Raw genomic sequence first — 11,582 nt, forward strand, 5'->3', positions numbered from 1 at the left:
ACAAGAGGCTACAAGACCTGAACCTGTTCAGCCTCTACAAGAGAAGGCTGAGAGGGGATCTGGTGGCCATCTATAAACTGGCCAAGGGAGACCAGCAGGCAATGGGAGAGTCCCTGTTCCCCCAAGCACTACTGGGAGTAACAAGGAATAACGGCCATAAGTTGATGAAGAGTAGGTTCAGGCTAGATATCAGGAGGCACTACTTCACAGTCAGGGCAGCTAGGATCTGAAACCAACTTCCAAGGGAAGTGGTGCTCGCTCCTACCCTGGGGGTCTTCAAAAGGAGGCTAGAATTGTACCTTGCTGGGGTCATTTGACCCCAGCATTCTTTCCTGCCTATGGCAGGGGGTCAGACTTGATCTGCTCAGGTCCCTTCTGACCCTACCAACTATGAAACTATGAAACAAAAAGAAAAACAAAGAAGATGGAAGAATACAGAGATTAGTGGGTGTGCAGAGAAGAAGGGTGCAGGGCAAGAAGAATAGATTATATTTAGCAATTCTGCACAGGGAGGGAACTGTACTTAGTCTAAGAAACATCTTTATAGTATGCTCTAAGAGTCTTACACACACAGGCCTGACTTGACAGCCAAGACAGACAGCCCCTTGATAGGCAACTCCAAAAAGGAGGAAAAACCCATGCACACTTCCAGGGTGTATTTTGGGATGAAGCCAGATGAAACCCGTTTTTCTCCTTGCTGGCTGACATCCCAGACAGCCCCATCCTTATGGTGTTCTCAAAGATCAGAATCTACTGTCCATGGCACTGTGCTATGTAGAGTTCACTTCTACCCTACACTGAGCAGTTGCACCTGACCAGAATTTGTGCTCTTTGCTCTCCTGTATAACGGAGAAGAAGAGGAATCGAGTGACCCTACAAATACCCTACAAAAAAAAGAAACATTGAGCCACCAATGAAATGCATCTACCTCTGAGGAAAGAAGTTCAAAAAGAGATATAAACTTCATATCACAACAGAAAAACACACATGACACACCATCTTGGGGACATGTCACATGCCACAAATGTAGTTATTGAGCTTACATCATATACATACTCACACACCATCTTCACCCAGGGGAGCATGATAACACAGCAGAGAAGGGGGAAAATTACATTATGTTCCAAACCCATGTACACATCACACACTGAGGACATTCTTCTGCAGAGACAACATTCAGCAATGAGGGTGATGGTATAATTCAGAGGTGCCAGTGCTGTGGGACTTCCTGGAAGGACTGAAAATTTGAGGGGGAGGGGGTAAGCATGTGGTGGGGGGCACTTCTGTATCCTGACATATGGAACACCACTGGGGATGTGTGTCATTTGCAGAGAAGCAAGCAATGGGTACGTTAATCCCCATAGCTCATGAACCTGTGGCAGTTAATACTGCTGCTGCTTGCTCTGTTACCACCACTCAGTCTGGAACCAGCTCACAAGAAGCCCCATGGTCTGCATACAGCCTGGATGAGCCAAGGCAATTTGATATCACTGGCATAAAGTGTTCACAGTTTTCTCAACATGTGTCTGCAGCAACATTTCTAAGAGTCAACTACTGTATTTTTTCATATTCTTTATGCACCTTTCCCCCCAAAATCAGTCCCCCAAACTTGTGGTGCATGTATTAAGTGGGGAAGCTGATTTTCTGCCTGAGAGAGAAGCACCCTGCATTGATTCCTCTTCCACAGTACAATAACTGTTGCATTATTATTCAGACGTCTGAGGGAGTCAGTTAATCAGAGTGCTCACTGTTCTTTACTCCAGAGATGTTTACAGTCAGCTCTCTTTTTTAAGTCTTGATGTTCCACTAATCAAGTCTTTCTAAGGGCAGTTTTACTGTCTGCTAGCTGCTCCTGGTGTCTCTCCTCCTAGTTGCTCCTGGTCTTATAACCTTGGAGGCTCTTTAGCTTTTTTCAAAATCAATGATCCACCCATGGAAACCACTCTTAATGAGCAGCTATTGTTTCAGCTTTAGTTAAGCAGGAAACAGGGGGGGGGGGGGGGCGGGGGGGAGCTGTCAGATAAAGATTAGCCTCAGTCCCTGTTCTGTGCATCCATAACTATAGAAAAATTCTTCATTCTGCCTTCCAAAAACCATGTTTATTTTATATATGTTGTATATAAGAAAATATGGCATTTCCACTTCAAAAGAAAGGACAGCTACTGTGACTAGGAGTGAGCATGCATCATTTAAAATCCCGAATTATTGCAAAGGACCAGATCAAGGAGATGAAGGAAGCAGATGATAAATTTTGACTGAAAGCTCTTCAGACACAAAGAAAACAGAAACCTAGCTTTAAGTAACACTCTACCCAAACGCTACATTGTTGTTACTGGGAAAATACATGCAACTACAACAATAAAAACTGAAAAAATGGGGAAAGTGCTTACTTTCTTTTTAGAAAAAACCCTAATTAGCAACTGAAATACAATTATTAGTAAAACTATGTCTATGTTCATGATGATTAGCTTTCATCAGTCACTGGCAAATCTGAATACTAGCAAAATACACATATAGATATTTTTTTGATCACTTCACAAAAACAAAGTTAGTAAATGCTGGTTATTTGTAGCATAACCTTTCTGCAGACACCTCAGCTGATGTCAGGTAATTATTTGTCACCCAAATCTAATACTTTCCATCACGTGCCAGGCCATTTTCCTGGGATCCACGTGCTGTGATATGGATCAGAGATACCTTTGCCATCCGTCACTACTGCAAATCACTAGAGCTGGATTCATCTGCCCATGTTTACCTAGCAACCAAAGTCGCGTTGCTAATATGAAGGTCGCCCCATATGAACCCGTCAATCAGCAAACTAGCATTTTCAACCCCACACTAATATTGCTGCTAAGTTCAAGAGAAATTTTAACCCTTTCCTGTTTTTGAGTGGCTACACACATCTCTGCTTCATAAAGGGAAATTCCAAAGTTAAACCAGATATGACCTTTCCCAAATGGAATATAAAAATAGGATGCATAATAAATATCCATAAAAAAATAGATATGCATGTGGTCTTAGACTATATTTAGAATTGTAATTTTCCTTCCAAAATAACTTGCAGTACAAAAAGAATATTTAAATTCTAAATGTAGTATTTATGTTTCAAAATATATATATCATCTCTGTACATTACGCTGTGCCAGATACTGTGTGTACTAGGAATACAAGCAATTTTAATTTTTAAAAGTCAAGACACTTTAATAACAACTTAAAATTATTTCTTCATTTGTTTATTTCTTATGTGATTTGGCTGAAGATATATATAAGATTGTAAAAGTGTAATTGGGCAGCTGATCACATTTAGGAAATGTTAATATCATATACCTTTTAATTTCTTACAGATATACTGCTTCAGTTATTTTTTGTGATTAAAGACAGCTCCAAATTAATTTGTATCCATTTTCAATTCAAAATGTGAGCTGGTATGATCAGATATATAGGTCACTGATCTGTTTCTTTTCCCCGATTGAATGTGTAACTCTTAATACTTTGAAATATACTTTCTATCATTGAGAAACTGTTTTAAAAAATAAGGAACATTTTAAGTATTTTTTACAATGTTTGCCTTGCCTATCTTTATTTACCAATGATATTTGAAATCATCAGCTTGTATCCTTAAAGTTCTGAGATAGCTACATCACCCTAGCATCACTCCTTTGGACTCAGCAATTTTGGCTTGTTCAGTGTTTTGTTACTTAAATAAAATCTAGTGACAAGTCATTAGAATGATTGTGATGAGAAAGAGGCATCAGTAGCATTCTGTAGTGACAGAAGTGTCAGTGTTTCCATTGATAGAACTCAGTGATGAATATGGCATAACAACCTGGATAGATTAAACTGGATTACAAATGCATATGCTTACTGCAAATTACTATCTGGCAGAAAAAGCTCCTCTGTGCCTGTTCCACTGCCAGACATCCAGGCGATTTCAACATACTTTCTGGCATTGTAGTGGCAAGGTGCTTTCAAGAGAAGACATTCCAGTCATTCTCCAAATTCTAGCTCATGGGAATCCAGTGAAATCTGACACATCATGTAGACCCTCCCTCCTTAAGCCTTTCCTGTTTGAATTTGTATTGGCCAGAAATACACATGGCCAAAAGGACCTGCAGGTCTGAGTGTACAGTGCTGTCACTTGCATCATTAATTGTGATTAAGCACAATTAAGAACTAACTGTGATACCTTATTATCCTATGGTTTTAATCTGAAATATTTTTATTTTATATATTTCTTAAAAACCTATTTGAATCGTTTTGCTAGAAACAAATCTCACTCACCTCATTCCTCTGAGAAACAGAAAGTACCTACGACCATGCTAGAACTACTGTTTACAACAACATGAAACCACTATGAGTTGTGATGACTTTAGTGGAACTCCTTGTTTGAGCAAAGAAAGCCGGATTTGTTCCTCATATTTGTGCCTTTAAAATGGATGTTTCAGTGAATCATTCATTTCAAACCAGAGGTATAACAGGACAGGTCTTTACCCTGTACAACAGTAACAGCTAGGGTGACAATGGCAACTTATTTTGCCCTCTCTCCCTCACTCCTAAGTGGGCACTCCTTTCAAATGCCCCCACAGCCTGAAACTTTTCTTCCCAAACTCTTCAACAAATGTGGGCAATGAACTTGTTCATAGAAATCAGGCTCAACTGGAGAACAATTCATTGTATGGGAGAGGGGTAAATTTGTAAATGCTGGGTGTACCTACACATGCACTTTACCGTGGAGTTCATAGATTCATAGATGCTAGGGTCAAAAGGGACCTCAACAGATCATCAAGTCCGAGCCTCTGCCTAGGCAGGAAAAAGTGCTGGGATCAGATGACCCCAACCATATGCCTATCCAATCTTCTCTTAAAGACCCCCAAGGTAAGGGAGAGCACCACCTCCCTTGGAAGGTCATTCCAAATTCTGGCCACCATGAAGAAGTTTTTCCTGATATCTAGCCTAAATCTGTTCTCTGTCGGTTTGTGACCATTGTTCCTTGTAAACAGAGCATCTCCAATCCCTTGCTGCATCCCCCTAATGAATTTGTAGGCAGCCACAAGATTACCTCTCAGCCTTCTCTTGCAGAGGCTGAAGAGATCCACGTCCCTTAGCCTCTCCTCAGAGGACTTGGCCTGTAAACCCTTAACCATGTGAGTGGCTTTCCTCTGGACCCTTTCGAAGCTATTCATATCCTTCCTAAAGTACAGCACCCAAAATTGGACTCAGTACTCCAACTGCCATCTGACCAAAGCCGCATAAAGGGGAAGTATCACCTCCTTGGTTCTATTTGTCATGAATCTACTGATGCATGATAAAGTGCAGTTAGCTTTGCTGATGATTTCGTCACATTGATGACTCATGTTTATCTTGGAGTCCACTACGACTGAGATTCCTTTCTGCTTCTGTTGCAGCTGAGAGGGTAATTTCCTAGCTAGTAGGTGTACTGGATATTTTTATGCCCTAGGTGCAGCATTCTGCATTTGTCCTTGTTGCTCTGCATCCTATTGTGTTCTGTCCACTTTTCCAACCTGTCCATGTCTACCTGCAATCGTTCCCTAACCTCTAGAGTGTTCACTTCACCCCACAATTTAGTATCATCTGCAAACTTGGACAGAGTATGCTTCACACCCACATCCAAGTCACTGATGAAGACATTGAAGAGTACAGGTCCAATGACTGAGCCTTGTGGGACCTTACTACCCACCTCCTTCCAGGTCGATACCGACCTGTCTACTACCACTCTCTGGGTGCAACACCCAAGACAATTTGCCACCCACTGGACTGTGTAAACATCTAAGTCACAGCTTCTTAATTTATTTATGAGAATGGGATGAGATACCATATGGAAGGCCTTCCTAAAATCCAGGAAAATGACATCCACCTTTATTCGTGGTTCTAAGCATTTTGTGACCTGGTCATAAAACAAAACTAGATTAGTCAGGCATGATATACCTGCTATGAATCCATGCTGGTTGCCCTGCTGCATTATTTTTTCTGCTGGACTCCCACAAATATGATCCTTAATAATCTTTTCAAATACTTTTCCAGGGACGGAGGTGACACAGACTAGCCTATAATTACTCGGGTCCTCCTTTCTCCCCTTCTTGAAAATAGAGACCACATTGGCCTTTTTCCAGTCCTGAGGAACCTGACCAATCCACCACAAGTGCTTAAATAGCCATGCCAGTGGTTCTGCTCTGACACTGGCCAATTCCTTCAGTACTCTCAGATACAGCTCATCTGGGCCTGCTGACTTAAACACATCCATTCCATCCACGGGATGCTGCACCAAGTCAGCGTCAACAGTTTGTGGGCTGGTGTCCCTCTGATGTCCATCTAAGAACCTGTTAGGAGATTTATCTTGACTCTTGTTCAAGAATCATTATTGATTCCAAAATGAACATGGGCCGCCAATGTGGGGACGCGGTTAAGAAGGCTAACTGCACCTTGTCATGCATCCACATGTATCATGAGCAGGTCCAAGGAGGTGATCCTCCCCCCCCATGCAACACAGGTCAGGCTGCAATTGGAGTACTGTGTCCAGTTCTGGGTGCCGCACTTCAGGAGGGCTGTGGACAGCATCGAGAGGCTCCAGAGGAGGGCCACTTGCATGATCGGGGGCAGCAAGGCAGGCCCTAGGAGTGGTGGCTATGGGACCTGAACCTGTTTAGCCTCCACAAGCGAAGGCTGAGGGGGCATCTGGTGGCCATCTACAAACTGGCCAGGTGGGATGAGCAGGCTATGAGAGAGTCCCTGTTCCCCCAAGCCCTACCAGGAGTAACAAGGAATAACAACCATAAGTTGACTGACAGTAGATTCAGGCTAGAATATTTGAAGGTACTGCTTCACAGTCAGGGAAGCTAGGATCTGGAACCAACTTCCAAGGTAAATGGTGCTCGCTCCTACCCTGGGGGTCTTCAAAAGGAGGCTGGATAATCACCTAGCCAGGGTTGTTTGACCCCAGCGTTCTTTCCTGCCCGTGGCAGGGGGTCAGACTTGACGATCTACTTAGGTCCCTTCTGACCCTACCAACTATGAAACACTGAGGCAAAAAACTCATTGAAGAGCTCAGACTTGTCCCCCTGTCTGTCACTAATTGCTCCTGCTTGTTCAGTAGGGGTCCTATGCTGCCCTGCATCTTCCTTTTACTCCCTACATACCTACAAAAAGACTTTTTGTTGTCTTCAGTTTGTGTTGCCAGCCTCAGCTCTGTAGTTGCTTTGGCCTTTCTGACTGCCTCCCTGCAAGTGTAGGCAAAGTAGGTATACTCCTCCTTGGTAGCTTCCCCCTGCTTCCACCACTATATGCCTCCTTTTTTGCCCTTAGGCTTCCCTGGGTTTTTCTGTTTAGCCAAAGAAGCTTTTTGGCCCCTTTCCCCCCTTTCCCTCACACTGGGATCATCTCCCTCTGTGCCCAAAGGATCTTGGACTCCCAACTCACCAATACTCCTATCCTGCAGTGCATCATTGACTAAGCTGCTAAGCCCACTGAAGTCAGCCTTCCTAAAGTCAAGCACTTCCACCCTACTAGTTATCTTACCCACTCTATGCTATATGGTGAATTCGATTGATTGGTGGTCACTGTCCCCAAGGTGACCATGAATCTGTAGCTCCCCTACCAGGTCACCCCTCATAGCCAACACCAAGTCCAGTAAGGCATCCCCCCTAGTGGGACCGTATACCTGCTGCATTAGGTGAAGGTTCTGTACACAGGTTAAGAACCTACGTGAATGGTTGGATTTGGCTGACTGCTCCTCCCAGCAGATGTCAGGGTAGTTTAGGTCCCCCATGACAACCACATCTCTAGATCATATGGCTTCTGAGAGCTGCCTCAGGAATTCTAAGTCTAGCTCTTCCACTTGATGTGGTGGTCTGTAGCAGATCCCCACCACCAAGTCCCTTGACCTCCATGTATCCTAACCCACAATGCCTCAACTTTCTCTTCCTCTGATCCTGTTTTGATTAGGATAGATGTATAATGCTCCTTAACATAGAGAACAACCCCTCCCTCCACTTTCCTCCCTACTCTGTCCCATCTGTACAACCTATAGTCCTCAATGCGTACTGCCCAGTCATGGGTTGGGTCCCACCAGGTTTCCTTTAGCTCCATTAAATTAAAGTTATTGTCTGCAAGCAGGAGTGCGAGTTCTTCCTACTTGTTCCCCATGCTCCTAGCAGTAGTATAGAGGCACATGAGACCTCTGAATGCTGCCTTTGGTGCCCCCTCCCGCCCCCTGTTTATGATGCCCAATGGGCCCCTTAGTACTTACCAGGGCTGTACTGTTGCACGTCTCAGTTTGCAGGTCCTAGATTCTCTCCATCTCCTGCCTCCCCATCCCATGTCAAACCTAGTTTAAAGCCTGACATAGGAGATCAGCCAACCTGTAAGAAAAGAGACTCTTACCTTTTGCAGAGAGATGAAGCCCATCATGTCCCAGGAAGTCCCTTGCATAGACATGCGGATCATGGTCCAGGGAGCCAAAACCCATACAATGGCACCAACCCCAGAGCTGCAAGTTGACTTCTCTGATGCAGGTGATGTGATGCCTACTGTGACCGCTGAATGGGAATATTGATGAGAAGACCACCTTCACCCCCATCTTCCTAAGCCTGGCCCCCAGAGCCCTGTAGTCACTCGTGATATGGACTGGACTACTCTTGGCTGCATCATTTGTTCCCACATGGATGAAGACCATTGGATAATTGTTGGAGGGCTGGATGAGGTCAGGAATCCTCACTGTGACATCCCTGATCTTGGCCCTAGGCAGGCAGCAAGCCTCTTGCACCATGAGATCTGGGTGACAGATGGGTCCCTCTGTTCCTCTCAGCAGGGAGTCACCCACCATGATGACGCAGTGTCTCTTCTTCCAGTTACATGGCTGGCCCTTAGCTCATTCGGTGGTGGCTGTAGGCTCCTCCAGTGCACTTTCCTCCACCTCACACTTCTCCAGTGTAGCCAGGACCTAATATTTGTTCCCCAACTGCACCAGGGGAGCCATTTCTGTGGTGAGAGGTCTGGTCCAGGAGGCGATCATCCTCCACTCTCCTGCATCTGCTTCAGGGCATTCCCTTGCTGCTTTCCACCAGGCGTCTTGTCCTGCAGAGAATGAAAGTAACCATCAATTTCATCCTCTGTAGCCTGCTAACTTCTACCTGGTTCCCTCATCTGCCCCTCCAGGGCCTCAAGCAGGGCATACATAGGACAGGCATTGACTAATGAGCTCTGCAATAAAACATCACAGTATGCACATGCAGTATTAATGTGCAGTAAATTATTTAACTCTGCTGTAGAATAGTACTGTCCCTAACAGTACTGTCCCCAGCAGTACTATCCTATGGCAGCATAATTTACTCCATTGAAATGCATATATAGATGGTGACAGGAACTGACTGGGGCATGAGGGTGCTAAAATGCAGGGGCTGCCTGATGCCTTGTGCCCCAGCCAGCCCCCCCACCACCTGACAACATCATTCAGAGCTCAGGCCTGACCCCCTGGACCTCCTGCCAGCCCAGGCTGCTCTGTCCTGGCTCAAAGTGCTGCAGTCCCAAGAGCATTAGTAGTAGAGATATACCCTCTTTTGCATTATTTGCAGAATTTTAACATGATCTTTTCGGAAGCCCCTGAGTGCTCCCTTCCATCACATTAGGGGGATTAAGGGACACAGACAGCAGAGCAAAAAGAGTCCTGATCTAGAATAGTGATGAAGTGCTTCAGCCCCATAATGAGGTATATCAGCAGAGCTGTGGGACAAGTATGCATCTTGAGAGGCTAGAAGTTAGTTCTTCATTTTCTCAGTTTATCCGTATGCTCTGTAGCTTGAAGGGAAGCCAGCAATGGGGGGGGGGGGGGGGGGGGGGGGGGAGGGAGAGAGTGCATTTATAAGTGAATCAGTTAAAAAATGATTTTTCATGTGAAACTGTCAATCTTCCACAGAGGATTAAGACCTTTTGTATGAGGAAGCCCAGGCACACACATTCACATCTGCATGGTATCGCTAAGGTCTGGGAGTTAATTATAGCTCTGAAATCTGACAGAGAAAAATTAGAGGGGCAAGGGACAGCTGTGGGATCCCAGGGAGTAGGGTCTGATTTCCAGGGTAATCTGTAGCCCACCAAAGATCTTCACTTTGGAAAAATGAAGATCAGCAGTTTCTTGTCTCTGCCTGCTGTTTTTCCACTGCCTCATGTGTGCCATAAGCTGCAGCTTGGCTAGGGTCCCAACGCTTCTCACCACAGGCCACGTATGTTAGTGGAAGTTGGTTTACTCAAAGGAGAAATATAAACAAATAATGATTTCATAGACCTGTTACTTATACCCACATTGCTTTCTAATTTGTTACCAAGAAAGCATCTAGCTATGGAGTGAACTCTCTTTCAGAGCTTAAACCAGTTCCAGTCAGGAAGTATTTAGCTCCCTTGTCCACCTTATAACCTGCAGAAGTCATGGTTTAGATAGCAGTGTGGAGGATACATTGCAGCCACTTTGGACTTGCATGTTTATCGCTGCCCATCCTCTTACTCATCCTCTCTCTACTCGCATGTGCTCAAACAAAGGACCAAGGACAAACACTATGAATAAAAGAAGTAACTTTTAATTGATGTGAAAGGCCCTGCTTAGAAGGTACCAGCAGGGATCCTGGAGGAGATTAAGGCAAAGACTACTTGGGCTGTGCGAAAATTCAGTTTGTGATTCGATTTGGAGAAGATTTGGCTCAATTTGGAGGCCGGATCTCTGAATCCAAATCAAATCGCTAGAAGCTTAAAACTTTCCAAATCAATTCAGAGCCTCTGAATCAATTCGGAAAAGATTCAGTGATTTGGAGTTTCAGAAGGCAGTCTTTATGGGGAAACAGAAACTTAAAAGAGGGAGGGGGAGCAGGGGAGGAGGGAGAAAAGGAGCAGGGGGAGGACTGACATCTCTAGCTGGCCAGTGAGTGTGCTTTCTCTCTGACTGCCCTTCCAATCACAGTGTCTGGGGGGGACATAGAAACAGCATAAAAGCCTCTGTCTGCAGGCTTGCTGTGTGAGATGTCTGTAGGTATTATAGGGCTTGCTCATGCTGCCCTGTGCTCATCTGCCTACAGGTGGTGACAGGGTAGACCTTGGCCCTGGATCACCAGGTCTGACAGGAAGTGGATCTTAAATTTTTCCTCACCTGACACGACTTTGATGACCTATATTTTTCCAAGGAGGCAATGCCCACACTGATCCTGCCTGGTCTTGATCCCTGTGTCTTCTGTGGGGCTCCAAACCTCCCCTTTACCCCAGCATAGCCTCTCCAGATGTTGTTTTATGATGTTCTTCCACAGCCAGGTTGCAGTGCTGCCCATTGTAACCTTCTCTGCACCCCAGGGGTCCTAGTACCTCTTTTGGGTATACCCTTCCAGGGGCCAGTCTTGGTCTGTGCTCAAACAAAATAAAAAAAATAAAAAAATAGACAGCAAAAGAAATCACAAAAAGAAAAGAAACCCCGGCTGCTTCTCAGCCTTCTTGTCAGGCTCCAGCAATGTCTCCCAAAAACAACAATCCCTTAGTCCAGTCTCTGTTGTGTGCTAGCCTGCCCTGCACCCCTATGAATGTACACAGTG

Source organism: Alligator mississippiensis, chromosome 1 (genome assembly GCF_030867095.1).
Source record: "Alligator mississippiensis isolate rAllMis1 chromosome 1, rAllMis1, whole genome shotgun sequence".
Classification (NCBI taxonomy): domain Eukaryota; kingdom Metazoa; phylum Chordata; order Crocodylia; family Alligatoridae; genus Alligator; species Alligator mississippiensis.